Raw genomic sequence first — 12,294 nt, forward strand, 5'->3', positions numbered from 1 at the left:
ACTTCTCTGAAGAAGAAAGAAGGATGGCCAATAGACACATGAAGAAATGTTCAACATCCCTAGCCATAAAAGAAATGCAAATCAAAACAACATTGAGATATCACCTCACTCCAGTGAGAACGGCAAAAATCAAGAACTCTAACAACAACAGATGCTGGAGGGGATGTGGACAGAAAGGAACCTTAATTCATTGTTGGTGAGAATGTAAACTTGTTCAACCACTTTGGAAAGCAGTATGGAGGTTCCTCAAAAGACTCCACATAGAGCTCCCCTATGACCCAGCAATCCCACTTTTGGGCATTTACCCTAATGTTTACAAACAAGACCACACTAAAGCTACCAGCACAACTATGTTTATTGCAGCATTATTTACCATAGCTAAGATATGGAACCAACCCAGATGCCCCTCAGTAGATGAATGGATCAAGAAAATGTGGTATATATACACAATGGAATTCTATGCCTCCATCAGAAAGAATGACATTGCCCCATTTGTTAGGAAATGGAAAAACTTGGAAAAAATTATATTAAGTGAAGTAAGCCAGGCCCAAAGAAACGTAGGTCCCATGGTTTCCCTTATTTGTAATATCTAGTATATGTATGAGTCAAGCGGAAAAGGTCAGATAATGTGATGTCAGGAAAATGAACCCTTAGATGTGTATTTTAATGTTTTTTTCTTTCATGCATGTGTTTCTAACACATTTATAAGATTATCTCTTTGTTGCTTTGTATGTCCCTCCCCCTCAGTATAACCCTTGCTTTCACTATATTTGATGTCAGTATAACTTGTGGAGGAGATGGGGAAAAACCAGTTGTTTAAGGATACAGGTGGACCTGTTGCAACAATGAGAAGTACAAGTTGTCATGTCCAAAACGAACTTTACAATGTTGGTGGGGGGGGGGGGGGCTGGGGGGAGGGAGGAAGGAGAAGGATTGGGATTAGGGGGGGAGGGGGGAGGCTGGGAAGGGATGTGAAGGATAAACAAAGGAGGAGGCTGCAATGCTTGGTAAGAAATGTACACATTATCCTGCCCATGTAACTGTAACTCCTCTGTACAGTATGTTCACAAATAAAATTAAATTAAATTAAAAAAAAAAAAAATATTTCCAAAAAGTGACCAAGTAATGAAGCCTTTCTTAATAAAGTATGTGCTTCTTGAAAATACAGTAAGTATTTTTTACCTGGACAAATATGTTTATAAGTATAAGAAAATAAATTTATTTAACATCATTAACCATATAAAATTTAAGAAAACAATTTTAAAATAGTCACATATTAAATATTATAAAAGCAAAATATATGTGTCTGAATAATTTACATGTGTAAAAATAAACTGAATAATTTACATGTGCAAAAATAAACTAATTCTACAACTCTGAAAAAAATGAATTATCCTAAAGAAACAAATGAAAACATTTAAGCACAAAATTTGAACTTTAGAAAATAAAATGAAGTGTACTCTTTAGTTGACTTAATTAAGTGTAAACCCTCTGTATATCAATTTTATAATAAAAATGCATGAACAAAGAAAGCAAAAGTACCCATTGATCAGTAGCAACAGCAAAAGCATCAGTAGTTCTTGTTTTGTGTGTACAAAAATATCGATGGATGATAAGCTCTACATAGGAGAATGATTTGTATAATACTGCGATGATTTTAGCAAGTAAGATTTCAAGTCTTCAAAAGGTCAAAGAGAATTGTATATGATCCAGCCATTACACTTCTATGTATGTATTAAAGAGAAGTAAAAAATTTGTTTGGACAGGGAATGTAGTTCATTGACAGTGCACTTGAGTAGTATGTGTGAGACTCTGGAAATAATCCCCCCAAAAAAATTTGAAAAGACACACTATAGAGGATGTATGCTGGACAAATTCCTGTAAGTGAATTTTATATCTATTTTAATGTCTGTTCTAAAATTTACAGCATTTCTATTTGAAGAAATGCAAGTTTGTGAAAATTAGGCTTGGAAAACCTATTATTGTACAATTTACTTCCAAAGTACTAAAATGCATACAATAAAAGGAGATTATATATTGCATGTGAATTTCATTTCTGTTTTTTGAAACACAATAGCAATGACATATAGCTCCTACATGGTCCATCATTCTTTCCCCTCTCACTCTCCTCTGTTGTACAGCTCAAGTTGTTATCATTCAGATTTATTATGTTACAGCATTATCTAAATCTTAACTTATTCCTAAATTAATTTTAGTTGTTTCAAGTATTCTCTAAAGACATTTCTCTCTATATAATATCTGGGGTCATGTGTTTTTACAAGGTACAAAATATGAGTGACTATCAAACATCTAGATATCTCTGTAGAATATTGGTCCACCTGCTCAATTAACTGGTATGTAAATTCAAGGAATACAGGTCAGTGAGAACAATCTTGTAAAATGGAGTAGCTTCAGCCTTCATAGTAGCTTTGAATCTTATTACCATGTTTAGTAGTGAAGACAAAATAGTTCTACTATAGCCTTGGAGCAAACCAGCCTTGGACTAATTTTTTTAATTGTTTTGAAATTACAAAGAATTGATACCATTAAGAAAATGATTTTTTTTGGAAATCAATTAAAAATGTTTATTACTTATTATAACTCAAATAACAAACAAGAGTATTTTTATACAATCATTACAAATATCATTTTATTACTATAGTAAAATAGAATAAAAGACCAGTCCCAATATATTATCATTATTCTTAATTCCTAATTATTACCTAAATATCTTAAACAAACTAAATAGTCATGTCTTTAACATAAACGTAAATATTCTATACTTTTTACTTAACATTTTCCAGGGCCATGTATTCATATTTCTAAGAAATGTTCACAGCAGTTAAAAGGTGCTTTTGTGAAATTAATGTGATATATTTTGTTGTTGTTTACAAGGCCTGGGCATTACCCCTAAGCCTTTTTATGCTCAAAGCCAGCATTCTACAACTTGAGGCACAGAGGTAATTCCTGTTTTTAGTGGTTAATTGGAGATAAGAATCTAACAAGTACTTTTTTTTAGGGGGGAGTCCAGTCGTTGGGCCTGGGCGCTGTCCCTCAGCTCTTCAGCTCAAGGATAGTGCTCGACCACTTGAGCCTCAGAGCCACTTCCAGCTTTTTTCTTTTTGCTTATGTGGTGCTGAGGAAGCGAATCCAGGGCCTCATGCATGCAAAGCAAGCGCTCTACCACTAAGCCACCTTCCCACCCCCTAACTAGTACTTTCCTGTCTGGGCTAGTTTCGAACACAATTCTAAGATCTCATTACCCAGAACAGCTTAAATTATAGGCGTGAGTCACTGGCGCTTGGTTGGATATATTTTTTAAATTTTAATTATGTTTTAAGATTTTTGTTTCACTATAATATACATCATTCTACACATAAATTCAGATATATGTATATATTTCTGATGACACATAATCTCTAAAAATGTATGTCTTTCTACATAAAATATCTATATCTATATCTCTCTCTATATATATACATTGCTGAAGACAGACTTACTCTAAAACTTTTATGCTATTTTTTGACCTTTTTCATTTCAAAGATATACAGTCTATTGTTCCAAAAGTTTCCTAGAATACAATAACTAATATTTCAATAGGATGTAGAAACTATTACTTTCAAGGGAATTTGAGATATACACATGATATTGCAGTAACATTTACAGTGTATTACTTGAAATAATTCTGTTCACACTTAAATATTTGTGTGTAGTGATGGGGAGAGAGGAAGTTAATTCATACTGGTTAGGAATTTGCAATACTTCCAAAATCTATTCAATAATTTGATATAAGCACGTAGTCAACCTACCTGTTATGGTTTAGTTTTTTTTTTGTTTCTTTATTTGTGTAAATTTTTAATATGGATGCACGCAAAGTGGTAACATTAAAAATATTAATCCAGATTTTGTGGGTATTTATATTTCTATTGGGGAAACTAATGAGCTCCAACAAAATATCCATAAGGAGCCTTTCAATTCCAATATCACAGTTTGTCTTATAATGCTTTAAATTCTACACACTCTAAAGTGGACATAGGGTCATATTGTGGAACTTTTCTCCTCAGAGAGTGAGTACTACCCTATTGCTTAACATGGACAATGTACCTTCATACATAGACTGGGCATGTGCAAAGAAGAAGTGGTATTTGAACAATTTTCTTAGCAGTTTTTACAGATGAAATGGAAATAGAGCAACTATGAGCTCAAAAGGAATGTCCAAAGAAGACAAGGACACAAAGTAGAATGTGACAAGAAATGATGAATTATAATTTCAAATAATGTGCCCAGGTGTGAGGGTGTGTTCAAAGTACAGATTCAGACAATGTACTTGAATATCTTGGGGGAAAACTGCTTTAACCTATTTTGGGATAATTGTACAAGTACAAGCCCCTAACTCTGATTCTAATCAGCCACAACATCATCAACTAGGGTCTATTTTCCAACTGCAAAGTGAGAAAAAAAAGGGCTCATCACAGTTAGTGTTCAGGTTGAAGCAATGGCAATCACATAACTTTTCTATAATTCTTCAATTGTTTTGGAGAATTAAAATAGGAAAAAGCCAAGTAATTATTTTGCATGTACCTAAATTAAGTGGGATGTATTCTATTGGTCTCATTTTAACTTGAAAGTTATAGATTATGTCTTTTAATACTCTATCTTGGAACAATGATCTGCTGTCAGTCATTTTCTTCTCTTCCCCTTCTTTTGCCCTTCCACTTATATAATTGTTATTTAAAGAGACATACTTAAGCTTGCATTTCTAAATTCTTCAAAATTATCTGAACTACTTTATACTTCTGGCAGCCTCCTTTATCTTTCACAAGGGAAATATTTTTGACACTACCAGTTTTGTCCTCTATGATATTGGATATCTTCCTGCCTAATTCAGTGCAAGATATACATGAGACTCATCTAGATATTTCAAAACCCGTACCATCATAAAATCCTATCTTACTTAGAAATCATGCTTTTAGAATGTCTGGGGAAATGTCATCTCTCATTTTTGATTTTTCGCTTTTGGTTTTTTTTTTTTTGTCGGTTGTGGGGCTTGAACTCTGGGCCTGGGCGCTGTCCCTCAGCTCTTCAGCTCAAGGCAAGCGCACTACCACTTGAGCTACAGCGCCACTTCCGGTTTTCTGGTGGTTTATTGGAGACAGGAGTCTCATGGTCTCTCCTGCCCGGGCTGGCTTTGAACCGCGATCCTCATATCTCAGCCTCCTGAGTAGCTAGGATTACAGGCGTGAGCCACCAGCGCCCGGCCCATCTCTCATTTTTGAAAGACATTAAGTGATACTTATATGCAGTCATGTTTTAAACCAATATGCCACTCAGTAGATTAACGAATTGACAAAATGTGGTTTATGTATGCACGGTGGAATTTTATACTTCAAATGCATACGGAACTGGAAAGACTTGGAAAATCCTAGGAAGTAAAATAAACAAGACACAAAGAAACAGATTTCGTGTTTTCCTCATTTGTAGTAAGTTGGAAATGTCTAGGATAGTCCTAGCAATTGAGCAGAATTGCTCAATAACTATGTTTGTATGACCATATAAGATGATGATGAACAAAATGACCTCCTGGATATGGGAACACAGTTTTCTGTTTGTGGTTGCTGTTTTTAATTTCTTTTTTCTTTTGTGTTTTCTCTTTGGTTTATCCCCTGTTATATTTGATTTCAGTATCCTGTGTATTGTATATACATTTATCTTAATTTGGCAAGGGAAGAGGCACAACGAAATGGTGATATAAAGAACAAAGCGCAAACCAGTGCAATAGCAATACTCAAAAACAACATGTTGGAAATTTACATTACAACTTATGAGCGGTATAGGGGTGAAGGAAAACTGTGAGAAAAATGAGGGATCAGGTAAAAAGTTCAACATGTTATGTATTCACTACCTTACAATTACTGCAACCCCTTCTATATATCACCTTGATAATAAAATTAAATTAAAAATGAGCTGCATAAAATATAATTTCACTGTATTGGTATAGTAAATATTATTCTATGTGTATTACCTTTTTAAGAAATGAACATTTTGGCTACTAATTTGAATTAATTACCCCTTTATTAGAGGGGCATCATCTTGAATATTATGAAACTATACAATATTTTCAGAATATACTTGCCATTATTTTGAAAAAAAACATTATTTTAGTAGTGTCTCATACTAAAACAGAAATAGTTCAATTCTATGGAAACTCCTAACTTTTCAAACTGAATAATTGTTAAGAGGGCAGAGTATATGTGTTCTTCAACATTCCTATTGTTACTAACTACTCATTTTCAAATTCTGAACATGCCATACTAGAGACATTCAAAACAGTACCTGTTTGCATTTTATTTAATTCTGCAATAGGTACAGTTTTCAATGTGGCATTACATATTTAAATTCAACAGAAAAAATAGCCACAGTCTGGCAGAAGGTAAAACTATGAAATATCTATATTAATTCCTCTAGAGTAAACATTTGTTCATCAAAGTAAGCCATTATTTCTATGACCATCAATCCCAAGTTTTTATGCCATAAAGTCATCCTAGCTCAACAATTTCCAACTTGTAATGTGCACCTTAAAATTCCTTAAATGCACAACATGACAAGCATATAACTATTGTGAAAAAATACTACATTCTGTTAATGTGATGCCCTTCATATTGTGGAAAGAACACTACACTAAACTTTGCTGCATCATTTTCCACCCAGTGTTATTCTTGAGATCAGAACACTTGCAAATATTATTTATAGTTATATATTTTATCTATCATAGATATTCAGGAGATCTGAATGTCTGAATATTAAGATCTGAAGACTGTGGTTCAAATCCCACCCAGAAAGGAAGGTTCCTTAGATTCTTATCTCCAATAAACTGCTCACGAAAAGCCTGACACAAGTGGCACTGAGGTTCAAGTAGTAGAGCAGTAGCCTTGAGCAAAAACAGGCTCAGGGACAGTGCCCAGGCCAAGAAGTTAAGCCCTAGGACAAACCAAACAACAAAAACAAAATAAAAACAAACCCTAACCCTAGCATTTTTCTGATTGTATACAGAGGTACATAATTAAGGAAATTTCTTCCTGTGTTATGTATTGGTAGAAAAAAAAGATGTCACACAATTACTCTCTTCATACCATGTTGCACCAAAGTCTCAAAAATTGCTCTTTTGCTAAAGTCATAAATTAATAACATAAATTTCTTGGCAACTTTATCTAGATTATTCATATTATCATGTTACTTATGAACTGTTGAATTTAACTATTAACTTCTAATTATACCTCACTTGAAAGAATATTTTAGGCAAATAGAATGCTAGAATCATTTGTGAATTTTTAAATTAAATCTTCTACTTAAAAACAATTTTATAGTATCCTATAGAATATTAAATTACAAAGAAAAATATTTATTTTAAATCTAAATTCTTATTTAGCCAGGTCTACAAATCCTACATTAAATGAACTTTCCTATTTCTCTAGGCTTATGCTTTTGTAATATTTCATCATTTCTTTGAAATCTAACAGAATGATTATTGCTTTTTCAAATTCTTGGTTGGTAATCATGAGCTCTTTTGCATCTAGTAATGTTCTGTAATGCAGACGATATTTAAACACAACTGAGGATTATATATGAGTTGCAGTTCAATAGGAAACTTGACTTCTCAAAACATAAGGACAAAATTAGCCCAAACTTCCAACTGTGTGTTCCTTTCTGACTTATTTTTTATTCCTTTCTTGGTTTGTTTTATTGAGACAAAATTATACTACCTAGTCCAGTGAAAGTATCACTATGTCATTCCACTCTCTAATTACCTGTTTAAGTCTGAGTGATAGAATTCCTGGCTTGTATCACATTGTCCTACCATAGTTTGTTGGTTTATTTAATCTAGATACAGACTAGCAATTCTGAACTTCTCCAATAATATTTTCCACTAGACTGATGGCTCAGACTGTTCATGTACTATTTTCAAAGATGTTCTAACATTTGACACAGGATATGAACATTTTCAGATGCACCTGAAGGGGTCTCTGATTCATTCTTTCCTGGATCTGATCCCTTTATTAATGATGACTTGACTTTCTTACTATTTTTGTTCCCATCCACGTAATATTCTCAAGGTTTTTGGGGAAATTTCACTTGAAAACTTTCTAATATTAAAAATTATCAGTTGATTTTAATCTTACTCAGGACATATTTTCTAACTTTTCTACAGAATCTGAGAGTTGGTCCATATGTGTGTTTGATCATATAAGTGCCTCTGTGTGTATGTGTCAGACCCATCATCATAAAGGGTTTGATGGATCTTGTTAAATGCTTTGTCTGCATCTGTTGAGATAACCATGTGGTTCTTATCCTTGCTCTTTGTTGATGTGATGAGTTATATTAATTGATTTGTGTATATTGAACCAGCTTTGCATCCCTCAAATGAAACATGTTATATCGTCATGCGTGATTTTTTGGATGAATTTTTGAAGTAGATTGGCCAAAATTTTGTGGAGAAGTTTTGCGTAATATTCATCAAAGAAATGGGTCTATAGTTCTTGTTATTTGATGAGTCACTGCCTGTTTTTGGAATAAGAGTTATTATGGTTTCATAGAATGAGTTCGGTAGTGAATTTTCCCTTTCAATTTCATTGAAAAGTTGGAGGATTATTGGTTTGAGCTTTGCTTTGAAGGACTTGTAGAATTCCACTGTAAATCCATCTATTCCTGGGCTTTTCTTAGATAGGAGGTCTCTTATTGCTGCTTCTATTTCCATCCTTGATATGGGGCTGTTAAGATGGTTTATCTCATCTTGGTTCATTTTTGGCATGTCCATATTTGCTAGGAAAAATTCCATTTATGTCAAGTTCTCAAACTTATTAATATAAAGGTTTGAGAAGCATTCCCTTATAATGTTCTGAATCTTGTTTCTGTGGTGATGTTTCCATTCCCATCTCTGAATTTATTTGGGTGTATTTTCTTTTTCTGATAAGATTTGCTAACGGTCTTTCAGTTTAGTTAATTTTTTCGAAGAACCAACTCTTTGTTTTGTAGATTTTTTCTATGGATTTTTTAAAAAATTCTAATTCATTTAATATTAAGTATTTCTCTCCATCTACTGGGTTGGGGTTTATCTTGTTGTTCTTTTTCAAGGAGGTTCAGATATCTCATAAAATTGTTGGTTTAAGATCTCTCCAATTTGTTGATTTAGGAACTCAGAGCTATAAAATTCCTTCTGAGTACTGCCTTTGCTCTGTCCCAGAAGAGCTGGTAATTTGTGTGTTCCTTTTTGTTGCATATCATGAATATTTGAATTTACTTACTAATCTCTTCCCTGACACACTGGTGATTCAACATTATGTTGTTAGCCTCCATGTGTTACAGGACTTTCTTTGGTGGCTTTTGGTGTTGAATTCTAATTTTATTCCCTTGTGGTGTGAGAGAATGCATGGTAAAACTTCAATGTTTCTGAATGTGGACAAGTTTGCTTCATGACCTAAAATGGGGTCTATTTTGGAAACTGTTCCATGTGATGCTGAGAAAAACTTGTATTGTGATGCTGCTGGGTGAAATATTCGGTAGATGTTCGTTATATCTAGTTGATCTATTCAGTTGTTTAGATCTGCAGTTTTTCTGTTGAGTTTTTGCTGATTTAATCTATCTCGTGGGTATAGTGGTGATTTAAATTCTTCAACAATTTATGTCTTTGGATCTATGTGAGATTTGAGGGAAAGTAGTGTTTCTTGGATAAATCTGGGTGATCCGTTGTTTGCCAAATAGAGATTTGTAATTTGAAGTCTATTTTATCTGATAGCAGGATTGCCATTCAAGCCTCTTTATGGGGGCCATTTGCTTGGTAGAATTTGTTCCAGCCTTTCACTTTCAAAATGTGTTTGTTTGTATGAGCAATATGTGACTCCTGAAGGCAGCAGATAGAAGGATCTTGCTTTTTAATCCAACTAGACAGTCTGTCACTTAATTGGAGAGTTAATTCCATTAATGTTGAGAGTTAGGACTGAGAAGTGTTTGGGAGTTCCTGCAATGCTATCCAACTTCTTGGGGGCTGGAGCAAATGGATTCTTCCTATAGTTCTTGAATTCTCAGTTTGGGTGCGGTTTCTTCGTCTTTATTGTGCTCTTGTTGGTTTCCTATGTGTAGCACATCGTTAATTTTTTTTATTGGGCTGGTTTGTTGGAGATATATTATTTCAGTTTTTCTTTGCTATGGATGGCTTTTATTTTACTTTCAGTTATGAAAGAGAGCTTAGCTGGTTACAGTAAGCTTGATTGATAGTTGTTTTTCCTTAGGACATGGCCTACTTCATTCCAGGCTCTTCTTGATTTAATTGTCCCCACTGAGAAATCTGAGCTGATTCGAATTGGTTTCCCTTTGTAAGTATTTGATCTTTTCTACTTGACAGCTTTTAGGATTTTTTCCTTGGAATTGGTCAAGTGTGGATTATAATGTAATGGTGAGATATCCTGCCCTAGTCTGGTCTATTTGGGGTTCTAAAAGTTTCTTGTATCTAAATAGGTTTATCTTATTGCATGTTTGGGAAGTTCTCTGCTAGGATCATGTTAACCAAATTTCCTAGACCATTAACTTCTGTTTCTAGGTGCTCCTCTACACCAATTATCCTCAGATTAAGCCTTCTGAGAGTGTTTTCCAAATGTTTAATAGATCTATCATATCTCTTGGATTTGTCTTGGATAGTTGTATGTTCTTTCTCTGTAATAACCTAGCTGTCCTCAATCCCTCAAATTTGCTCCTCTGCATGGTCTAACCTACTGTCGAGATTTTCTACTTTGTTTTTTATTTCTTTTCCTTCTAATTGGGCAGCTTTTATGGCTTCAAATTCTTTGTTGGAGCTTTGTTTTAGATCTTGTATGAAATTCTTTACTTCCTTAATTCGGTGTTGTGTTAATTCTCAAATCACTTACTTGATTGTTTATGGTTTCCTTGTACTCCCATTCCTTCTGTTGGGCTCCATTCATCATTGCCTTTGTGGTCTCCCTGAATTCTTTCAGCTTTCTGTTTATGGATTCCATGAATGCCTATGTTGATCTTTGTCTATTATCATCCTGCTCTCCCAAGTCCTGTATTACTCTTTGATTAGCTTCCTCATGTTCATGCATTTCCTGTATTTCTCTTTGACTGTTCTCATCCTGCTCATGCAATTCCTGTGTCAATCTTTGAGGAGCTTCCTCACTCTCATGAGATTCCAGTATTAATCTTTCTCTCCCTATCACGCTCACATTGAATCCTTTGCAGGTTTTCAATCATTTCATTCACCATGTTTACCAGTAGCATTTGTAGAGATTTTTGGGAACTGTCTTCTGGATTATATATTAACTATGCTGTCAACTGATTTTCCTGAGTGGGAGTTCAGATATCTGGGCTTGCAATTTTCCTTGTGTTTTTCTGGCTTGTTCTGCCCAGTCGGTATGAAAGTAACACCAATTTTTTGCTATAACAAAATTTTAAGGCAAGTATAATCAAAGTTCTGTATTTGCACAGACAAAAGTCTGCAGATACAATATTTTTCAACAGATACAATTTATTCAATATCAAGCAACTATGTCGTAATGGGCTAAGAACAGCAAAGAAGAATTTGGCAAACCACAAATTATTAATTTTATGGAGAAATGTGGGCAAAAATAGGATTAGAGGGATGTGGAGAGGTGAGTATATTTAACCAAGTCCTAATCTTAGAGAGGGAAATGTATTAGACAGAATGATAGAAGCGAGATTAAGAAAAAATGGAAATAAAAAATTTAAATTTAAAAAGTGAAACACTTAAAATTATGTGTTTAAGGATGATATTGAGAGATGAAAAGGATAGGATGAGAGGAAGGGAGGGATAGAAAGCAGACATGAAAAACTAAAAAAAAAAAAAATTCTTAAAATTAGTTACTTGAAAATTATATAGGTATAAAGAGAGATAATACTGCTCTTAAAGAATTTTTCTTTTGGGTCCGGTCGTGGGGCCTGAACTCTGGGCCTGGGCGCTGTCCCTCAGCTCTTCAGCTCAAGGCTAGCGCTCTACCACTTGAGCCACAGCGCCACTTCAGGGTTTTTTCTTTTTGCTTATGTGGTGCTGAGGAATTGAACCCAGGGCCTCGAGCATGCAAGGCAAGCAATCTACCACTGAGCCACCTTCCCAGCCCTGCTCTTAAAGAATTTTAGCCTAAGAGGTTGTGAACTGAGTAATAAATTTCTGGATTAAGTGTGTACACAACGGGGCATAATATCTAATATACGACGATGGGTAAATATTTGGGGATGATCAAAATAACAATTAAGTCTCACAAAAAAGAA

This window comes from Dipodomys spectabilis, unplaced genomic scaffold (genome assembly GCF_019054845.1).
Source record: "Dipodomys spectabilis isolate Male_0828 unplaced genomic scaffold, ASM1905484v1 ptg000429l, whole genome shotgun sequence".
Lineage (NCBI taxonomy): Eukaryota > Metazoa > Chordata > Mammalia > Rodentia > Heteromyidae > Dipodomys > Dipodomys spectabilis.